The sequence below is a fragment of the Rissa tridactyla genome, chromosome 2 (genome assembly GCF_028500815.1).
Source record: "Rissa tridactyla isolate bRisTri1 chromosome 2, bRisTri1.patW.cur.20221130, whole genome shotgun sequence".
NCBI lineage: Eukaryota > Metazoa > Chordata > Aves > Charadriiformes > Laridae > Rissa > Rissa tridactyla.
The window spans coordinates 91435343-91456495 of NC_071467.1; the positions used below are offsets into that span (position 1 = coordinate 91435343).

The 21153-nt window shown below is 40.1% G+C and overlaps 1 long non-coding RNA gene across 1 annotated transcript in view; it reads left to right on the plus strand.

Moving 5' to 3' along the window:
* Positions 1–235: 235 nt before the first annotated feature.
* The window catches only part of LOC128905506 (uncharacterized), a 67514-nt gene continuing 46596 nt past the window's right edge, over positions 236–21153 (plus strand). The window contains exon 1 of the long non-coding RNA XR_008464889.1: positions 236–361. This is a non-coding gene — a long non-coding RNA (uncharacterized LOC128905506). The remainder of the gene's footprint in view (positions 362–21153) is intronic.

Genomic DNA, 21153 nt, shown 5'->3' on the forward strand with positions numbered 1-21153 from the left:
CACTTCCCTTTCAGTCTCTCCTCTTTCCCACCTTGTCCTCCAGCACATCCAGCAACAGTAATACTCCTTATAAGATCTCCACTTCTTGCCAACGTGGAGGGCAGAAATGTAATGCAGATCTACAGCAACTTTAGCAGATATGTTTAAGTTATGTAACTCCACCAACCACATAGTCCAAGGGTAAGCATGTTTTCAGTCAACGTCTCTCTTTTTTTTTTTTTTTTTTTTTTTTATACAGACTCCTGGAGAGTCCCAAAGTCTATGCAGAGACCAAAGGCATCGCACCTCTGCTGAGTAAAGAAAGAAAGAGGCTCAAAGCTGAGGGACTTCAAAATGCCGTTGATTCGTTATGAACATGAAGGTAAGCATCACCTTGGCATTACCTTTGAGTTTTTGTGTTCCCCTCTTGGCCTTTATGTTTTCTGGAGGAGAGAAGGAGGAATATGTCCTCAAATAGTGTCACTCCTAGTAATGTACTCCTTGTCCTCCTTGTCCTGTCCACCATTTATTTCTTTTCTGCTTAAAATACCCACACTGCTTTCTCCAGTACATAGTTCTGTTTAGAGGGTGATGTTTCCTTGTGCCTTATACATAGTCATTTTTTCTCTGAATGGATGAAAGGTAGTATGTATAAGAACACACCTGGTTTTGTTCTTTTGCTCATTTTTATTACGTAAACACAGCTGGGCATCATTTTCTTTTGAAAAGGCTATTCCAGGTGTCCTTCTCAAGATATTTCAGGCCTTAATTTTGAAAATACTCTAGTGGACTTGTTTCAGAAAGTTTTATTGCTCTCTCCTGCATTTGACGGTCACTCATCTTGACAAGGTTTCTCTGTTTTTCCAAGTTCCCTTAGTCTTCAAGAAAGATGGAACAAGTAGTGGAGGGAATTAGAGTTTGTAATGTTTGCAGATGAGGAGTAACCAAGGAATTTCTGGCACCTGATGTTTGAGGAGGAATTGTGAGGAGTAATTAAACAACGAATTCTCTAATAAAAGGTGACTCTGGTTAAGTTTGGCTATGGACACAACTTTGAGCCTCAGTTAAATTTTATTATCTGAAACTGTTTTGATGTAATTACTGAGAAAATCCAGGGAAGACTCCTAATGACACAAACCCAAGGAAATATATCACTGAAATGAGAACATCAAGATTTCCGTTTAGTCTGAAATGCCACCCAAAGATGCTTTTCCAGAGAGTTTCTGGTCCTCTCTTGGAAGCTTTACAAGCATTTGTTTCCCCTTGGGACTTCTAGAATTTCCCTGTTTAGACTGGAGGCTCTCTCAAGCGGAGGCTGTTTTGATAAACTGTGTGTACAGCACCTTACACAATGGACCTCTGATCACAGCCTGCATCTCCGTGTTATGGCAATGCAAATAAATATATGAACAACTGTCCTTGAACAGGAAGGAAAATAAAAACTGGATTCCCCAGAGAGCTGACACGTATATGGTAACCAGTCTCCTGTCACAATAATGTTGTATTTATTTAAATCCAAGATTTAGTTGTTGTTCAGCTTTCTTGGGATGGCAGAAGTAGTCTCTCATTTTGTCCTATATCCTTGTGCTGAATTTCTTGCTTGTTTGCTTTTTATCCTGTTTTGCCTGACGTTAGGGGAGACTTTGTTTTACTAACATTTGTAGTCATCACTTTGATCTGCGACAGGAAAGCTCAAGATTGGCTTCTCTGCTCATAGGGAAACAGATGAGATCAGAATACGCCAGTTTTAAAAACCTCATTAGATTGGCTCTAGAAGAAATAGTTCTTGTTCCTTAGTTAATTGCAAATTACATCTTTATTTTTAACAAAACCACTATGTTTTCTACACATAATTATTCATTTGTGAAGGCTGGAGGCTGATTTCCATTTATTCCTGACACACATGAGGTTATTTGTTCCTTGTAAATAAAAGAAAGATGATAGTTTCCAAAGTTTTTCATTTACTGCAGGTTTTTGTGCTTGCTTGTTTTCTGATGTTCCTTTGCCCTAGCGTTTGTTAGCAAAATTGTTACTCTTGACAAGTATTTCCAAAAACGTATGTAGTTATAAAGCACGGTAGTATAATATCAGATTGGGTGTGGGTAACAAAGCGTTCCCTTCAACAAGCCCTGTGTAATTGTACCGGTGATCATGACTGAGCTGATTTCAGACCAGGTTCCCTCTTTACTAACAAGGGAGGAAGGGGGGGTTGATTCAAGGGCATTCTGGAGAATCAATGAGAGGAACACCAGTGGGGCAGATGAAGGCCATGACACTTCTTCTGTCAGGGTCTCCTGCCACAGCACTTGTGGATGGTGGTGGCTGGGGAGAGAAGCGCTGGTCCTCACTGTTCAGCCTTTGGAGACAGACGTGCTCCATCGCCTGCTCTGGGATTTTTGTAATCACCCAGAAAGGACTCAAGTGAGGGTGTTTCCATTAATTACTGAGTCTTCTGGTGGGTAAAAGTCTGAATGTGCTAAAAGGCCAGGCTCTTTGAGGATAGATGCAAGCGGCTCTGGATATTGCAGCACATCTTAAGAAAAAGGTGACTGTGCAGCCTGCTATAAAGGACTAACTTGTGCAAAATGATGTGTGGTGGCTCAGCCATATCCCCTACCCAACCATCTGCGCTTGGTTAGACCTGCAAGGTGCTTCCCTGTTTCTGCTTGTTTGCACTAGAAATGGAGGGAAAAGTCTGCCCAGATTCCACCCCCATTACATTGTGACTATTCAAGGGGGCCTGGAGTTTTTGCACGATTGCTGCAAATGGCTGGAGAAGGATTTTCCTCATTGACAGCTTTCGTCTTCCTGATATTTCTTCCTGGCCTCTCCATGTGAAACAATCAGTCTGGAGGAGTACAGAAAATTCTTGGGATTATAAGGACTCAGCAGGTGTTGGAAAGTGTTTTACAGGGATACTCATTTAAAGTTGAAAACAAATTTTCTTTGACCTTTTTCATGCCCTGTTTGTGCTTGTTTACCACCAGTGTTCGTGTTGGTGCAATTTGGGGCTGGGGGGTATAGGAGTGGTCATAGAATAATAATTAAGTTGGACTATTTGTGGCAAGGCTTTTCATTAGCACCAGAGAAGTGACTGGTTATAAGAGAGAACCTTAAGGCATTGTGAAAGCAAAACAAAACAGTTAAGTTGTGTCCAGTCAGAACAACTCCAGTTGTGAATTTAGCTTATAACAATCCTTACAAAGCGTTCAGTCATTATTAACAAAATGATGTAATAGATAATTTTACATGAATAAATATGAGAACTCCAGAGTGGGTGGCTGCCAACAATAATAACTTTTCTTTCCTATTCTCCTTTCATCAAATGTTATCGTATCGTGCATTAGCTAGCTACTGAGGCAGTCTATGATTATGAATGGGAGGTGAGCTTCTTTATCCAATCATAGGAAAAAAGGAAGTTATCCATAATTCTCTTTGTAGTCTGTGGACTACATATAGCGGAAAATGGTTGAAGGCCTCTAAGATGGTACCTTTCAGTCTTCTTTCTCCCAAAGCACGTGCCAAGCGTTTAGGTTTTTTTGTGTTGGGAAACTACAGAACATACCCACGTAACTTATTCACAATAAGAAATGTGTCATTTTTCTTTGGAAGAAAGCCGTACTTGCTGGCAAACTTTGTCGTGGACAAACATTGTGAAATTTTCTTTTGGGCAACAATTCAAGAATACCCCAAAACTCTGTTCATAAGGGGGCAATTCCTACATTTGTGCAGTAGTTTCTGGACTGATATAGTTTCTCTCACAAAATGAGTGTGTTTTTGACGGTAGCTTTGCAAAATATATCTCAAACCTCTAAATGTTCTACTTCTAAAATCCAGAAAACAAATAAATCAGCTCTTAAGGAGTATTCCTGGCAGGTACCAGCGTGTTAGACGGTAACGTGACATTCACATGAACTTCCTGTAGATAATTCGGCCTCACAGCAAATCCTATAATTCTCTCCTCTTACCCATCTCAAATATTGCAATTATTGCAAACATGACTTGGGTATTTCATGAGGCATTAATCACCTTTATCAGATATTTGGCTTTAGAAATTATTTTGTAATGTTGTTTACTTTGTTACTCAGAGATGAGTTATTACAGAACAGTAATATTGGCCATGGGAAAAGGCTAAAAGGAGGTAAAAGGCTTTCTCCTTTATATTAAGAAGCAATTGTAGAACGCTTTTGTGGCTAGGTGAGCACTTTCAGAGGCAGCTATGCCTATTCATGCCTATCAGACGGTGAATAATGGTTCCAATGGTTTACCTCTCAGTTTGGGTTTTCATCCAACTCTGCTTTTCTAGGCCTACTGAAGTGAGCACACCTGCAAGGTGTAACTTCATTGGGAAAAGTAGCGCCCATCAGGTGAACTTAAAAAAAGGGAAGTAACACAACTCATTACTTGGTGTCTTGCATCTTGTGATGTGTGCATATGCTGCTTATGAAAGATGTTGAATCCAAATCCTGGGCTTGGCTGGAGGCAGATGCAGTGCAAATCCCAGTAGAAGAGGTCTCTGCCCTGGTTCCACCTGCAAGGCTGCTTGATTGAATTGAATTAGGTTGTCCATGTGCAACATAGTTGGCAAGTAGTTGCCAGAAGCATTTGATGAGCTCTTCTGAAATCCTGCTCCATAGGGCTGGCTTTCTGTAATCAGCATTGGGTTAGGCTACTGTAGAGCTTATGTGTAGGAGGGTATCGCAAAGCATCATTTCCCAGGGGAAAAGCACTCTAACTCTTCTCTTGAAATGAACTATTTAGCCAACATGGAAGAGCTGTCCAGACTTCTTCACAGATATCCTGATTTAAACTTGCAGTTCAGCATGTTATATCTGGTTAATATCTCTGGCAGCACGTGGGTGGAGTGTCCTCTGATTTTTGCTGTAATTGAGCAGATGGGCATATTGCAGCCCGCTTGCGTTTAATATTGCTCTTTATGTAGCGTTCATGGCTGAGATGTCCAGCAGTGAAGTGAAATCAAGGAGAGTGGTGTTTATCCTCCATAGCTGTGTATGGAAGCCATAAACTAGACGGTGAAGGGGAATCAGACTCTTCTTCAGACTACGCTCCCCCCGCCCTAACCCTGCTATGGATGAATCTCTGAAAAATTAATTCCCCTGCAGTTCCCCCACAGACAAAAGTGGTACCAAAACATGCTAAAAATAAAAAAAGCTATTGTTCCAATCCTCTGGAAATTAGTTATTCTCCTGTGTGATTGGTACAGGCTAGAAAACAGAAACCACACGCAAGGTTGGCTTGTGGTTAAATTGTGAATGCCAGGTGGTGTTGCGTTGGATTTTTTGGGTTGTTGTTTTTTTGGGTTTTTTTTTAATCAATGTTATCTAATCTCATTGATATTCCAGAGTTTGAGAGCAGGCACAGAGAAGCGAGAAGCATGTGATCATACAGTCCTGAGTATTTTTGTCACCTTAAAATAGAGGTAGTTGGTTTCTATAGATTGTTTGGCTTCAGATTCAGGTGTTTTAACACAAAGGAATTCTCATTTTCTCAGTTCCCCTCCTTTCTTGGCTTGTTATTAAAATAAAGAAAAAGACATATAAGCATCTCAATGGAGGTTGAGCTTTTTGACTGCTGTAACAGCTCCATATTGTTAAGAAAATTACTGGGCTTGGGAAATTTACAGAATGCAAAGAGGGAAAGGCAAAGACTGATCCCTGCTGGACTTGCTTCAGTGACGTCAGCTGTTCCTGCAAATCTGAGTCCATCTTCTCATGATCTTGCATTACCCTTCTGACAGCGGGGCTTGTAAAGCTTGCCTGATTCTTATAGAAAGCATCTTGTTGAAGATTCATGGAAGTGGAGATATGATGCGAAGGTTCTTTATTTAAAAAAAAGTGTTATTTTATATTAAAGCACAAAACACCTACGGTAGCAAGAAAGCTCCTTCTGAATGATGGGATGGGGCCCGGGGTTGAGGGAAATTCTCCTCTCTCATCTTTGGGACTGTCTTTTGTTACTTCAGGTTAGGAGTGTGTCTTTCAGGAGAATTCAAATTAGATGAGAACTATTGAAAAATCATTATGATTTTAACCTATTGTCTGCATTAATCTCTGTCAGAGAGGAACATGAGACTAAGTCAGCAATCTGGGAATACTTTCCCATAAGAAACAGCATTGGTCTCATGTCTACATGTGCCTAGTGTCCTGCATTCAGGGATGATGAAGTAATTTCTAACTCCGAGAAGGGATAAATAAGTACCAAGCCCAGAGGGAAGAAACGTCTTGCAGAGCTTGACTATGAGAGGGGTAATTGCCGAAAAAGGATGAGAAAGAATGCCTATAAACAGGGGTATATTTCTAAATGAAGACACGGTTGTGCAAGAAACCTTCATATCCAAGAGAAGCAGATCATGCAAAAAAGTTCAAAGTAGCAGATATGGAAACAGAGCACAAGGATTCTGCCTGCAAAACAGAAACGACAAAGATTCCCTCTGCGTTTATGTGTATATTAAAATACTTAGGACTATGATGAAGTGTGTTAGAGAAGATGATAGGGGTGCTGTTTTCTTGTTTACAAGAGGAGTGTGAAAGGCTGGAAGAGAGCAGACAGAAAGCAGGTGGGTGTGATGGTGCATATCATGATTAGATAAGTGGACTTTTTAATTCTTTTTCTTGCTGCTCCTCCATTTTCAAATCATGTTGTGTTTCCAGATTGTCTTGTATCCTTTGGTTTCTTCTTACCTCCTGCTTCTCTAGCCTGTCAAATGTTTGTATGAGTTCTCCATGCCATATTGCTGAAATTTCAATCCCCTGAGAAACTTGTGCTGGTGACGATTACAAGCCAATTATCAAAACTAGAACCTTGCAAGAGAGGTAACCATTCCAGGGCCAACCTCAAAAAAAAATATCCCAGTTTAAATTGGTAATCCCTGCCTCAACAGTGTACAGATTTGCGACACGCTGTTATGATGAGCTAGATCAGCAACTGTCTTTCTCACAGTCAGTTCTTGTAAACTAATCCTCCCTGAAATCTGCCTAAGTGAAAACATTTGTTTCAGCATCTGGGCTCTCTGCTGCAGGTGAAGAGAGAAGATTAAACAGGAGTGGTTTGCAAGCCAAATTTGGAAGCCTGATTCAACAGGAAATAATGAGCAAAGCTTAGTGAACAGGGTCAGCCCTGGATTTACAGATTACTATACGTAGGTAGGCCAGCAGGGAACTTTGCGATTTTTCTAGCCTGAACTCCATCATAAAATAAAATGTCTCCTGAGGATTTCCTGCAGGCAGTTTGCTAATTTGTGATTGTATAAGAGCCTTTTAATCTAAACCACTGTTTAGCTAAACCTTTAGGTATAAAATTTGAATTTGATCTTCCCTTCTAGTCTCTGACTCAGCAAGCCATAGGAATCACAAGTCCCTGATCTTTAAAAAGGTAAAAACCGTCTTGGTATTTGTACACTGGCATGATTATATTGCAGTCACGGAAACATCATGGCATCTAACCTATTCCACTCAGCTCTTCTGAAGGGCGTGAGGAACAGGCCCTAAGAAGGGCTTCATACCTGTAGATTTCATTGGTAGTGAGGTACCTAAACAGAACTTAGGATCCTATGTACCTTCGTCACAGGGTTCGGCAGTTTGTGACAATTAATGTTGCAATCACTTGCTAAATTTTCATCCTTTTTTCTTAATCAGTGAAATTGGGCATTACTGATAAATAAAAATTTCCACAAAAATTATTTTTTTTCTTTTGAAATTTTCCAGTTGGAAAGTTGAAATTGGGTACATAAAATGGAACAAATGTAGGCTTTTATAATAAAAATGAACACCAATCTAAGCCAGTTCTGGTGAGTTGTTTTGTTCAATATTTTAGCTGGAAACTTCTACACTTTCCAGTAGCTCCCTTCAACAGTTATGTTTTGTAGTAATCAAGTATGGTGATAGCTGAAATTCTATGAAAATGCTATTAATTCCCAACTGGAAAAACAATATCAGATATTTCATAGAGCTTGAAAGGGTGATGTTTCCTTACAACAGCAGGAAATAAGGGAAAGAACCAGAAGAGGCAAGAATAAAGGAGATTTCTTCCCCTGCTTTGATGGAAAATTCCGCGTTAATCTCTGGAGGGAGCAAAGCACAGATAAACTGCCAGATACTTATGTAATCTTGGAAAATTTCTTGTTCCCGTTCTCTGCTTTCTGAATTTGAAATTGTTCAGATACACTATTCCCAAACGCACAGAAACATTTTATTTTAATGTGTGTTTATTATAAACTGTGATTTTTTTTTTTATTATTATTATCATCTTCTTTTTCCTGCTTCTTGCCTTTTTACATTCATTATTCCTTAGTGATCTGATCCTCCCTGCTCAGAAATGTTTGATGTGTGTCTCTGTGTTGGGGCACTCAAACGTTAATAGAGACGCGGCACTTGCCAGGAAGAGGCGAGTATTGCCAAAAGGTGGTAGCACTGATTCAGAAAGTGTCTCTCCCCTTTGAGTCAGGATTCAACAAGTCATTTTATTGTTCTTCCCGTGGAAGAAAAAGAAGTAATAATGTTTTTAAATATGGCTAGGTACAACTAACAATGGAGTGCCCTTCAGATGTGAGTGACTTATCTCTCAGAGTTGCAAAGGACTCCAGACATCTTGCATGGCAAGAAGGTGAAATAGGCATTATTGCAGTGACAGTGGGGATAACATAGATGATTACCCATAAAAAGGCACATGGAAATTACTGTTTCTCTTCTCCCTCCCTCCAGTCTTCTCCTATACTGCAAATAGCTGCAGAAGATCACCTGCAGAACATTGTGGCTACTTTTTGGGTTGGTTTTTTTTTTGGTAGCTTTTTTTTGTTTATTTATTTGGGTTTTTTATTCTTTTCCTCTGGATGGAAAAAGTAAACAAGGAAGAAACATTTTGGATGGAACATTTTTGCCCATTCAAGGCAAAGGAGTTGAAATTCTTGGTTTCTGCCTGTTGCTGCTTTTGGTTTCAAAATCCCACTAGCAAAATTCCGAGGTCTGGCTCCTGCTTCTAAGCTCATGTTGAGCCGGTGTCCCTTCCAATATATTCTGCCTAGTAAAGGCTAAATATCAAAGAGTAAAGCAGTAGTGGAACTAGTTAGCTCCTATTTGTTTTGAAGGTTGTTTTAGCGTTGAGGTCTTATGCTGGCTAGCAATGGCCACTCTAGTTCTTTACTTTATGTTTCTAATCATATATTAAGATCCACCTGGGTAGATTACTTGATTTGTCTTATCCTGATTGCAGGTTAATTATGGCTGGGGGTTATGGAACCAGTTGCCCAAAAGAACTTCAAATGTGCAGTGACTGCTGACATTTAAAAGCAGATTGAATAAATTAAAATGCTTGTTACAGCTATTAAATGAATTCTGTCCTTAATTACTGAAATATTATTATAAAATTATTTGCCAAAAGTGAAGAAAGTTCATGCTTCCCAGAGCACTTTTACTAAAAAGTAGCCACACAGAGAACCAGGTCCAGAGGGAAGGCTGGTGGATTGGACTGGGGCAAGATGGATATTTTGGCAGCACTTGTTATCATCACAGTGCATGTTTGCTCAATGCCCGCACACATAAATATAGGACATCTTAATATAGTTCTGTATTCACCAGCAGTTAGCAAGATGGGCATGAATGGGACCAAAATATTGGGCACATTCATCCCCTTACTTGTACATTGAGGAGCTTTGATTGACAAAATTGGATGAGTTTTCACCGAAGCCCCCGAGAAAAGCTGAAGACATGCTTGCCTCTGCGGAGCGGTCCTGAGCATGTGCAAGTGACCAGCAAATATTTCACTCCTATGGGCTTGCTTGGTTATCCTTCCTAACCCTTCAGCAAAAACACCCCTTCAGTCTTTCCTTGAGATGCTGGTGTTTGTTGGCCTTCTGCAAGTGGATGCATAAACTGGAAATGGGCGCTCCCATAGACAAAACCTGGTTAGTTGTCCAGTGGCTTCCCTTGCCTGCAAACTCTTCCTTTCCTGTAGATGTATATAAATAGGTTGTGTCCTACTGGCAAAATGCAACTGCTTCCCTGGGTAGCAAAGGCCTCCTTGCTGGTCTACACCAGCAGGCAGCTATGCTGTAGAGAGAAGGGATGCGCACTGATGGCTCGTACTGCGCTACATCATTGGGAACGTTTATGTTGTACCAGGCTGCTAAAGTGACAGCTGTAGCTATTTTTGCTTTCTAACAAATCTGCCCAACTTTCACATTTATTTTGTACTTACAGCTTAAAACGTGTTCTCAAATCTGTAGGACTTCAGCAAATGATCTAAGGTAGGGTTTCTTAACTTGGAGCCTTTGTAAGAGACGGTGGAGTCAAACAAGTACACAATACATCCACAGTGGAAATGGCATACACGAAGTGAATACAAACCAAACATTGACCTGGACTATATATAATCTCTTCTGCTATATGTGATCGTTGCAATAGTTTGTATCGAATACAGATAGAGAATGGTTTCCTACTCCTGGTATTAAAGAGGTAAGAAGTCATGGATATCAGCATATAGAGAAGACTCGGCACACTGAAAAAGGGAGAGTTTGTGTTTGATTTCTATTTCTGTGACAGTCTCTGTTCTGTGCTAATGAACAGCACCATAAGCACCGAGGTGCACAAAACTCCGAATCTTTGTTTATAGTAAAACAGCACAAGAAGCAGCAGCTAGCATGGGGTTCACTAAAAACCATGAGAGATGTTGACAAGTGGCATAAGCTTTCTGTAACAGTGCTACAGGAGCATTTTCAAATGCAGAAAAAATACTCAGCACAGTGTTCAGAACAGTCTGTAAGTAGTTATTGGAAAGAAATAAAAATCCAAGAATTGCAGATTAATATCCACCATTCCTGGTGCAATCAAGTGCATTAGTCTAGCATTGATTTAAGAACTTTTAGGCACCTATAATTTTAAAGTTTCTAGCTCTGTATTGATGGGAACCTGTGTGAGATGCTGCTCTCTAGCAATTGTTTTGGGTAGATGGTAATAGACTACTACAGTTGCCAACTGGGAGAGGCAGAAGTAGCTCAGAGCTGTATTTTTAGCTCTCACTGAACAGGATTATAATTCCATCACCTGATTTTAATAAGGATAAAATATCCCTAATCCAGGCTTGGGCTGCTTCTCCTGTATGTTCATTAACATGATCTACACGCCCCACTGCAATTTAACCTAAAAAACGGGAACAAATACACTTTTGAAAAATGCTGTTTCATTGTACTGAATGAAGACTGACTTGATTTCTGCCCAGGAAAGCTCTTGCATAGCAAGCTTCAGTCCATCAGGCCACTGAATTTATTAAGAGAGGTGGTCTAAGACTATCACAGATAATTGGAAAACTTTCAAAACCAAACTGTCAGTGGCTAGTTTTAGTGAATTCCTGACCTGGAGCTCTTGCTGAGGGCACCACCTTACAGGTAACTGTCATGAGGTGAGGCATCCAGTTCGTATAATTTAACTGCTGTGACCATGCCATCCAACCCTTTCTTCCTTTTCTCAAAAATTACTCTGAATAGACAAAAAAACATTATTTAATACCCGAAGGATGTCTAGTTCTCAGTCTTCAGAACAATATTCTGCTAACGTATATTGCTCCAGGTACATCCCAACCATCATTTAGAGAAATTTTGAAACTCCAGGATTCATAAATAACCAGAATTGTTTGTTTTTCATGGGAAACAAATTTTCACCGTAGAGGGCATGGGAAGGAAGGAATGATCAAAAAGAAAGTTTTTATCTAGGAATTCAGGTGAGAGAACAATACATATTAGACAAAAGACTAGGAAGGAGCAAGAGGTTGAAGAGGAATTAAAGGATATGAGAGAGAGAGAGAGGACTGGGGAAAGAAAAGGATGAAATGGAAAAATAATGGAAAGGCCAAGGACATCCAAAAGTTCTTCTGTAGTTTTGATTTTTGAAAAAGCCTTTCTGGTTCTGACCATCAACTAGATTTTTTTGACACATTAATTTTCTGAGAAAAGTATTTTATTTTATGTGGTATTTTATTCAATTTGTTCTGATATGCTTAACTCATCTCTTTGTACCTTGGTTGGAACTATTAGTTAACCCTTACACCACTCAGGGGTAAGACAAGCACAGAACATCAGTAATAAAGTCTAATACACTTTCATATAGAGGAAGGATTACTCTGTTACTGTGAATAGTTTTCCCCTAACAAACTATGATATATCTTTTTTTCATATCAACGGTAGCCAAGAAACAGTAACCCTAGTAACTTCATCCAGCTCAACGTTTTTGGGTTTTTTTCCAGCTTAAAAAAAACCCTCCACAACGTGTTGAAACACAGAAGAGGTGACTGTAAAACAGAGCCCAAGGCTAACCTTTGTGGGCAAGCGTTGGCTTAATCGTGGAGAGACAGATTAGAAGAGGAAAAAAAAAAGAGTAATTGGATGGGCTTTATTCAGTAATTTCATTTTGTTTTTAGAAGAAGGTTTCAGGCAAAAAGATAATGACAGCAATTTATTCAATTTATCCAATGAAACATTTCAGACTATATTAATAGACTGAAGTGATGTTTACATGTGTAGTTGGATGTATAGTTTCCTATGGAGACAAGCTCATTAGGTCAAGATTGCACATCACTAGTTGTTCTCCACCTAGATGGGTATTGCAAAAGCACAGGACTTGCATAATTGATAATGTGGGCTGGAATTTCTTCAACAAACTGCCTCTTCCTTGGGGTAAGAGGGGACAGACAAGCTCTGGTTTGTCAAAACACGAGTAACTTTTGTGAAATCTTCAGGTTTGATTCATTATTCAAAAAATGTTTTGGAAAAGTTCTGAGGTTGTCAAAATTAACCATTAGAATATTTTCAGGAAATAATTTAATTGTGAATCTAATTTGACTTCCCTCCTACCTAACCAATAACAAAACAAAATAATTCAAAACTGAAATGAGGCAATACAAATATTTTTACTGACTTGAACTGGAGGTGGTGTTCAATTTTGCTTTGGTGGTTTTTTCTTTTTTTTTCTTTGACTTACCAATTCAGAAAATTGTTGAGGTTACTTTTCCCTGATGTTGAAACAGGATAAATTTCCCTAACTTTCGTGAGTTTTTAGGAAAAAGAAAATGGTTTTCCTGGACTCTAGCATTCAGAGCAGGAAACTTGTTTCCCATATGTAGCAACGCAATGTATGCAAAATATGCTTGTCTTTCACAATGTAGCCCATTCTGGCACGTGGCCAACATATAGATATCTATCAGAAATGAGCTTGGGAAGAAACAGATGAAGAAATTTTATGCAGTCTCACATTTTCTCTTAGTTATGCTTTTTTTTTTTCTTCTTGTAACATTTAGTTATTCCTATATTAACTGAAGATGTAGTTCAATCAGGGGATAGAAAGGAACAGTCCTGTTCCCGTCAAGAGTTGCACTGTACTAACTTGTACGTCTTTTCTAGGACTTGGCAAACAGTTAGAGCTGTCTATGTTTAGATGAACCCCATAAAATGTCTACATTCGCATAGCCAAATACACATGCCAGTAGTACTTGCACAACACCTCCCAGCTGTATGCACAGGTAACTTGTGTGGCAGCAAACGCTCCAGTAATCTCAATTTGTTCATGCAACAACCACTTATGTAGAGAATCCTGAATATTGAAGTTCAGTGTTAGACCTGGTCCAAAACAGTTCACTCAAATGCACATGTGAGCCCCAGTAAACAGTTTGCAACGAGCCAGACTGAAGCCCTGTGGAGTGTTCCCCGAGCGGCGTGCCTCGATGGGCTGCTCCAGTGGCTCTTTGGAATCTGTACTAAGACCATTACTTATAATGTACTGTTGAAAATCCAGGGTGTTTCCAATTAACTTTGATCTCTGGAACAACAGGCTTTCATGTATGTCATTTCTAGCTGGAATTACAAATGCAAATTACTGTGAAGACAAGAAACAGTTTTGGAGCAGATTGACCAGGAAGCTCATATTCATATTCCGGCAGTGGCACACGTGGTCGTTCATGCTGGCAGCTCACTGCCATTCTGCATGTATAAATATAAAGGGGGACAACGTGTTTCTCAGCTGCTTTATCTGAATGCACATTCCACTTTTATGTCCAGGGACAACCAGCCATGCATTCTTCCATGCCTGTAGTGCTCTCTACTTGTTTCTTTGGCATGGAAATCTAGGTGCGTAGGCCAGAAGGGAGCAGCATATGATGGGGTACTATAGGTGAGGGATCCTCCAAACAAATCCCATGACTCATAGTGTAGGTGCAGACTCAACTAAATCTACTTTTTTTTTTTTTTTTTCTTTTTTTATTCTAGCTGGCTGCTTTTACAGCAGAAATCTTTGTTGTCACCTGACCAGTGGAGATTCTTCTGCTTTGGACTACTAAATATTACTCTTATTACTTTTATTCCAGTTCTCAAGGCTCTGCATAACCTCTCAAATTTCCTTTAGGTTGTTAAGGTCTCTCAATTTTCCCTTTCAGCATTGCATGCTGCTACTTCCCCTTTTGCCAGCTCCTTACCTGCCTTATAATTCTGCTAATCCATATCTTCTGTAGTTGAAAACAGTAAACTCCTACATGCCATTATATCAGATACCTTAGAGGACTTGACACAAATCTGCCACGTTTCCAAAGTCAAGAAAATCAGTTCTCAGGGAAAGATTAGCGGTCAGTCTGTAGTGGCCCTGTTTTAATCAACCAGATTAACTTGCATCTTGTGCTGTTTTCTATCTACTTCCATGTGTTTGCATGCAACAGCAGTCAGACTTACAGGTCTATAATGGCTGTCAAATTCCTCCTTTCACTTTTCTCAGCTATAGAAATAATGTGTGATGTTCTCCACTCATATGGCATTGTTTTGTTCCCATCATAGGCACGCAGTACGATAGAGGTATTTAAAAGAGGCAAAATCTAGAATAGCTCAAATCCTGCAGGAGTTCTCTTTGTGGACTTTCAAAGTATTCAGGAGGATTTTGTTGGGCAAATGCTTTACAGGATCAGGTTTGACATAAACAGTCTGTCAAGCTAGCAGTTGCACCAGTGTGTTCCTCGGTGCAATAATAGTGCTCTACACAAAGGCAGCAAGGGTTTGTCTATCCAAGTTTATTTTAAAAACACACAATGTGGACTTAAAAGTTGGGGAATGTTATTAGCTCTGATCTCAGTATCTGTAGGTTGCATACTATGTCAGCAAATTGGAAGTTATGTACCTTTAATATCTTACTAAGCAAACATTATTAGAGAGTATTAAATAGAAGTAAAAAAAGAAGTTAAGGAGTTATCGTAATTAATTTTCAGCACTTAGAGACTTATGTGGGACTTACTTGGTACAGAAGTGTGAGAATGTTAATAAGGAAAACCTGTGGGTAGCGTGGTGACCCAGCCAGCGGGCGCTGTAGGTGCTGGGGTGGCAGCCTGAGCCCCTCACTCACAGCCTTGGCCCCGGTCATGGGAATATGCACAATATTAACTGGAAGCAAAGTGCGTGAGGATCGCTATATAACTTCAGTTCATTGCTGTTGTCGATGCTGCAGATCAAATCAGCATTTATTTGACTAAAGGATGTTTAACATGATGAAATGGGCTCTAATTATAATGTGCTGAAAGGGCTGATGAAAATTTATCTTCTTTCTGCTTTTCATTTAGCTGGAGGCACTGGAAAAGAAATCCAGGGGGTGGAAAGAATTTCTTCAGTCGCAGTAATGGTTTCATATATATTCTTCAGAAAACTTCCTTGTCTTTCCTTGGTGTTTCGGGCCCTGTCCTAGCCCAGCACGTATTTGACCTGGACGGTACGATAAATGCTAGTGAGGTCACAGAGGCACTTGAGAGCAAGTGTACATTGTATGTACTTTGGCTGGGTTTGAAGCCAGGCGGGTCCCAGTATTAGACTTTGGATTCAGTTTTTAGAATTGCTTGTCAGGCAAACCCATATCAGGTTGGCTCATGTTTGTCCACGCTTTTTCCAAGGCAGTAATTCCCAGATAAATGCAATACTCGAGCGATATTTTCTCCTGCCCAGATTATGTGTTGCCTGTTCCATGAAGCAATGTTTCCATATGCATGCTACAAAATCATACTGGGCTATCTTTAGGTTTTTTCTCTGAGACACATTGCGCCGCGAATGCACATGTAGTTTGTTGTCCTCGATCACTTCAAGTTCTGTTACCACTGGTGCTTGTCATTTTTCTTTAAGCCTTTTGTAGCTTCCCAGGGCTCTCATTGTTTTGTTCGGTGAGTCTTCTCTCTTTTAACGTGCCTCCAGGCTACTGTCAATAATGCGTATAATATATAGATTTTTTTCCTCCTGTATGTTATAACTTGCACCCTTCCTCTTTCAGGATTCCGTCCTGCAGTGGCCTCAACAGTATTCAGGAGGGCATGAGAGAGCGTGCTCTAGGAAGGAGTTGCATTGGTTTCCACGGGGCTCTTCGCGTGGTGAAACCAAATTTCTGCATGGGTCCCTCTCCTTCTGGTCCGACAGGATTGGCCTCGACCGGTCAGCAGTCGTGGAGCTCGAGCGCTGGGAGCAGAGCACCAACTCTGTGCCATTCCTGTGCCATTGACAGTTTTTTCCTGTCAGAGCAGACCTCGAGGTGCCCCGATAGCGTTGAGCGTGGCGTAGTCACGCTCCACAAAGCAGCTGCTGAGCTGCTTTCTCCATGGCTCAGCACTGAGCCTCTGAGGGCGCAGGCAAAATGCTCCCCTGGGAGGCTCTGAAGTCATGTTGATGCAGGCGGTATTGTGGAGGGAGGACTGGGGGAAGGTGGGTTTCTGAGCCAGAGGGCAGGAAGCGAGAAGGGGTTGGAGACGCAGGCCGATCCAGAGAAATGTGGGTACTTTCCACCAGAAAACTGGCATCTCACCAGACAATCCTCAGGTCTGCTTGGAGAGGATATTACTGTTTCCATTCTTGCTGCAGGGCTCTTTGGCTCCCAGGTATTGCTAGATCATTTCCAGAGTTGTTATTGCAAAGTAATATTCACGTGAACTGATCTGGGAGGCAAAAAAAATCCCCTTTTCAGCTGGGTATGTGACCAATGGGGAAGTTTAATCAGCTTTGCAAGGTATATTTTGTATCCTACTGGTTCAAATAAATAAATAAAGCTTCATATAAAAATTAGGTATTTAGAAAGACCCTCTGGGTAGGGTTTTTTCAATATTTCTTCTATTTATAGCTTTTTGTGAGAAATGGCCACTGTTTTGCCAAGCATTCGGTAAAGCTTTTAATTATGCATACTGGCATTTCATGCAACTTGTTTCTTTAACTATTAGCAGGCATTTCTGATATTTCAGAGATGGATGCTGACTTAATTCAACTGATCTTGCTGTCTGTGAGTGTGTCTTGTGGTGTCCCATTTTACTTTTCTTTATGAGAATGGGACAGACATTAAACCCAAATAAAACAATATGGATGATGTTTGAGCAAACTTGGATGCAGAGGGAGCGTGTGAAATTTGGGTTATCAGTCTGAACGTGAGCCAGCTGATCTTTTTCTAAACTTTGTTGTCTTTTTACATAAAAAATTATATACAACTATTCACGTTATATAAAAAAATGAAATACATAACTATTTTAAGCATAGAGACACATTCAAGAGAAGCAGCCCATGAAGTTCATATTTGCTCCTTTCTGTATCTTCTCTGGACATCTGAATGATACTTTTTGCTCTCTGTTCCCCGAAGCTGCTGTGCTCTGCACCTCCCCAGGTTATGCGACTGTAGTGAGCTCTTGGCGTTTGCAAAGACCGAGCAACCTGATTAGAGAGGTAGATGTCTGCCCTGTAAGGACACCAACAGGGATCAGATTCGTATAGTTCTGTGCAAGCCAATACGTGCATTCCTATCTCAGTAACTCGGTGCATTGTGTAGCAGAATACATTTAGCCTGTAAGTTGGGTAGTATACCAAACATTTATGGTCACTTAGTGTCTCTCTCTCTCTACTTAGGGGTATATTCTCTTGAGTTCTCATGTTATTCCTATGTATTTGCAGTAACTGTTAACTGTAGCCATTAATATACTCTGAAGATAATTTGCAGTTTGCCAACTGGGTGCTGAACTTCAAGCACTTTCGTGTTCTGTGTATGAAATGTATCGTTATGAGGCGCTTTCTTGAAATGTCTTCCATGAAAATTTCGGCCTGTGTTTAATCTTGCTCAGAGCTCCAATACTGTTATTTCAAGTTCAGCTTGCAGTTTATTATAACTCTGTGATCCTTTTTTGAAGAGCTGCTAAACAATTATTCTCCATCCTGTGACTGTAGAGTTGTATATTTGTGCCAAAACCATAATACTTTGTTCTTCTCTCTACTAAATTGAATGCTGTTTTTGCAGAGCATTTCTCCAATTTTCCTGCAGGCATGCGTATTAATAAGAATAAAGTTGTGCCCCTAAATCAGCCTTAACCAAGTCATTTAATGAAGGTCAGGGTTGTTTAAAATGAAGTCAGGAGTCCAAAGAAATGAATAGATGGAGATGGTAAAGAGGAGAGCTGTAATATAACAGCTAAAATAGTGATAGTTCAAGCTGTGAAAATGTTAACTCTAGGAATAGTGTTTGTATTATTGTTGTACAGTTCTACAAGCTAATGTAAAAAAGTGTATTATTATACCAATAAACACAATACTAAGTCTTTTTTTGCTAATAATCTGAATACCCAGAGTTAAGTCATTTTGCAAAGTTAAGTGGTTTCTCTAAATGACCAACATGTATAATTATATTTTTTTTATAGGTGCATATACTCATATAGATTTTCTTTAAGAGTATCTTTATTCAGGATTGTTCCATTATCTCCATTCTTCACTGTATATACATGTGAAAACATGCAGTCAGTGGTTGGAAAAAAATCAGAAGTCCCACTGTGTCTCATATTCATGTCACTTCTCATTATGGAAAGTGACAGTGTGTGTCTTTAAAAGTGCTGATATGATCACTGGAGTAACTGTTACAGATCTGCCTAATTCAGCTTTTGTAAAAACCTGCATGAAAGCTGGGTATTTATGATATGCGTACCAGTTAAAATCAGTACAGATAATCTCCGTTGTAAGCCTTCTTCAGGCATACGCTTAAGGAAGCTTTGCACATTTTCTTTGCGTATATTTTCATCTGCAGTAGGCCAGCTATAAAAAAAAAAAAAAAGTAACACAGAGAGAATACAAACGCTAATGAGAATATTAGACCAGCTTGGCATGCTAATGAAATCTTTGCTGAAATTCCTTCCTTTCCTCTCCCCTCTTAATTTTTCAAGTACATCTTCTCATAAACTACCCTGATTGCTTGACTACTGAGATACTATTAATTTCTTTCCACAAGGTTCCAAGATTTTAAGGCTAGGTATGGATGATAATTTTCCATATGCATAGAACAAGCCATAGAACCGCACAGTGTGATTTCCGCATCGAGCCCAGTGTGACTATTTGAACTGTAGCATCTTTTCAGAAAGAAAGCCAACCCCAGCTTTCAGCTGCAAGTGATGGCAAGTCTACTGCATCCATATATAAACTGACACAGAGGTTAGATTCTGATCTGAAATTCTTTATCCTCAGCTTCAAAATGTAAACTGTCATTATGCTTTTATTTTCCACAGCCTGCTAGGCTAAAAAGATGCCTGCTATTGGAAATTTTTCTAAGTTTTCTTTGGGACCTTACTTAATCAGTTTTAGCATTGTCAACCCATTTCCACACTTCTGTAACCCCCCAGAATAATCTGGTGATTACATGTATATCTAATCCATTAATTTGCTTCATTTAAAAGAAAGAAGATTAAAATACTGAGTGATCTTCCCTGCCCCACCCAGCCCAACACCCGGTCAGAGTTCATACACCAAATTTTATTCCTCTTTCCCCAAGTGGAGCAATAACTCCTTCTGGATTAAAGTAGTTATTGCTGAATTTTGAAGTTCTGAATGCTAGCTCCCTATCAGAGAATATTGTCTTATAACAGCATCTGGGGCGAGCTCAAATTCTGTTCTGTGATCTGATCCTTACCCTGCAAGCCACCAATACATTCATGTATTGCAAGACTATCGCACCATTCATCTATGTTTGTGAAGCTAAGTCAGGAGAGAGGCAATCAAAGCAGAAAGTGTTATTAATAATTAGATTACTAAATGAACTGAGTGGGAAGATTTCTTTAATTCTGCTCTGAACCTTTCTTTTAAAATATGGTATGGTTTCCTTACAGCAAAACCATAAGAAAAAAAAAATAAATCAAAATAAACATGTGTTAATTATACTCCTGGACCTGCTTACATGTCAAAACTATTTTTACTGTATTGCTTCATTGTTGAGGGTTAGCGTACTTCACCAGCAAGTGGCAGAACATGTCCTAAGTAGGGATTTTCCATTGCATGCCGCAATTTGAGACAATTGACATTTGATTATAAAACCAGCAAACTTTCATGAAATAAATGACACCTGAGTAAGTTTCACAACCTTTTGCCTCGCCCTCCCCTGGAATGCGTCTGCGCTCGTGAAGGCTAGGAACCGTTCTGGCGATTGCAAACAGAATTATTTGAACCCGGGGAAGTGCGGAGGTTTCCTGAGATAGGCTGCACCAGGTAGCTCGCATGCCGTTTGTAATGGCGTTTGGAACTACTTACTTACGTGTGGTTCTGAATAGGCTCGCAGGAGCAAAATGGTAGCCTGTGTGGGAATTATACGCTTGCATCCGAAAGTTTCTCTGTTTCCTGGGTCCGATTCGATTGTGTCTTGCATTTTTACCAGCTCTCCGCTTACGTCAGTGGAGACAAAGTGGAGGCGACGCTGCCAAATCAGAATTGTTTTGCACAGAAGCGCAGGAATTGCGCCACTTGTTTTTGGTGCCTGTGGTTGGAGCGGCAGCCGGCAAAGCTGTTTGCCTGTGAGAACTTGTCACTTCGGTATATATCTCTAGTAAATTTGCTTGCTTTGTTCCCGAGTCCTGCTAAATTCCGAAGAGCACGCAAAGCGGTGTGCCAAGAGAATTCAGGTTGCAGACGTCTCTGGCTTTGAGTTGCGATGTGTAAAGAAAGGCACAGCGCAGGAAAGATGCATAAAGGTAGAGCTTTCATCAGGGACGGTAGAACTGTACCCCCACACACAGAGTTTCCACTGAAGGGCCAGACAGCACACACATTTCTCGCACCTGCTCGCTGAATAATGTGGAAGTAAAGTTTTCGTCATTCAGAGACTAAAAAATAATGACTGAGAAAACACATTTGTACCATCTTGCTGCTGGCCGGAG